Source organism: Myotis davidii, unplaced genomic scaffold, assembly GCF_000327345.1.
Source record: "Myotis davidii unplaced genomic scaffold, ASM32734v1 scaffold46, whole genome shotgun sequence".
NCBI classification, from domain to species: Eukaryota; Metazoa; Chordata; class Mammalia; order Chiroptera; family Vespertilionidae; genus Myotis; species Myotis davidii.
The window spans coordinates 5,847,324-5,849,135 of NW_006383006.1; the positions used below are offsets into that span (position 1 = coordinate 5,847,324).

At 56.2% G+C, this 1,812-nt stretch overlaps 1 protein-coding gene across 3 annotated transcripts in view; it reads left to right on the plus strand.

Moving 5' to 3' along the window:
• Positions 1-1,812, plus strand: part of BMF (Bcl2 modifying factor) — a 20,014-nt gene that overhangs the window by 4,617 nt on the left and 13,585 nt on the right. The gene's annotated exons all lie outside the window — the stretch shown is intronic.

Here is a 1,812-nt window from a genome sequence, read left to right on the forward strand (position 1 = left end):
GGTGGCTGGGGCCTGCCTCTGCACCCTGTCTGGCTCGATCTCAAGAATATGGTCCCAGAGTTTTGGCCTTGCCTCCTGTGATTCCTGAGGACTGGATGGGCCCAGGATGAGCATGCCTGCCCTCCTCTCTGCGCTCCAAGTTGGTTATCTGCCCACTTTCAGCTCAGGCTCCATAAGATGGTTTGTTGGGAGATGCCACGATCCCTCCTTCCTGGAAAATGGGATGACTTTTTGCAGCCTTGCTTGACAAACTGTGTCTTCTTGAGGCCTGGGTTGAGACATTGTCCCTTATGGACCTAAGGGGAAGATTTCCAGGGTGCTGCGGTGAAACTGGACAGTTGGGGGTGTCTGGCTGAGGTGCAATGGGAACCTAATAAGCAAGGCTGAGGGATGGGCTGAGTGGGGGAAAGTGGTGGAACCGGTTGTAACCTGACACTTTCCAGCTGGGGAGGCTGCTCCTCATTGTCTCTGTCTGGGAACTGGGGCCTGGGACTCTGGAGAGTGTACCTCGGGGAGTCTCTCCAGACCGGCGGCCGGGCGCTCGGCCGGGTGCTTGGCCGGCAGCCTGGCACCAGCACCGCCAGGGCGGGGCATCCCGTGTCAGTGGAGCATGTGGCAGAGTCCATCAACAAAGGCGGCGGCTGGCAGGCTCGTGCTGCAGGAGCCCTTGTGCCACGGGCTGTAGGCTGCCCTGCTCTGCAGCCCTGTCTGGGCAGCCCCCAGGCACTTAACCCTTCCTCTCTGGGCTGACTGTCTGGAGGGCTGCCAAGGCAGGGAGAAGGCTGGGGCTGGTCTGTGCTAGTATACCCATCGCTGAAGCGGAGGCACGCCACCTGGAAGTGAGCACGTTCCCTCCTTCTGGGATAGTGTCCCTGGCCCGTAGGATAAATGTGTGTGTGTGTGTGTGTGTGTGTGTGTGTGTATCTGTCTGTCTGTCTGTCTGGAAATCAGGAAAATAAATAACATCTTGATTGGGCAAGGCCCTGAGTTTAGATGGGTCACTTCAGGTGGCCTGAGGAGAGCTATTGATAGTTTGACTCAAGGACCAAACCATTGCTAGCACCAGGGGGAGGAGAAATTGACTTTGGGTCTCCTGAGAACAGGCCATCAAGAGTTAAATATGGTCAGTGCCTTCTGCCAAGGGGTTCTGAGGGAAATTTGGGTCTAGAACTGGTCCTGGTGGGCTCTCCTAGTCCCTCAGAGGTCAGGAAGGTCGGGTGGCCCTGTGCTTAGATAATAAGGCAGCTTGGCCCCCTCTTCTGGCCCCAAACTCGTTTCTAGTCTGTCCTTTGATTTTTCTGTGGAAACTTGGCTTAGCGTTTCCCCTTCAGTCCATGTGTGGACTCACTCTGATTCTCGATTTCTTTCTCTTGGCCTCCTTCCTGCCCATTCACTCTAGCCTGGTTGAACGGCCTGTGGCTGAGTCCAGCTCACAGCTTCCAGTCCTGGTGCTGGAGCTGATGGATGACACAGTGGCTCTGGGTCTCCTAGACGCATCTCAAGTATTGTTTGGAAGGCAGCTTTTTTCATTTTCAACAGACCTGGTCTCTTTCAACAGGTGTTTCCCAGAAAATGCCCTCCTCTGGGGAGCTCCTGTAGGCTTGGGAGCAGGCTGGGAGGATAGGACTAGACCACAGCCTAGCGCCCTTTCTTCCTGCCTCAGTCCTGAACAGGAGGAGGCGGCCCTTATCTCAAGGTCTGACCCTGCTTCTTGCTGCTTGGCATCTTTTCCCCCAGCCCAGGGCTGCCTCTTTGAGGGCATGGTTCAGACCTAGACAGGATGCCGTCCTCTCAGCAGAGCCACCCCAGCTG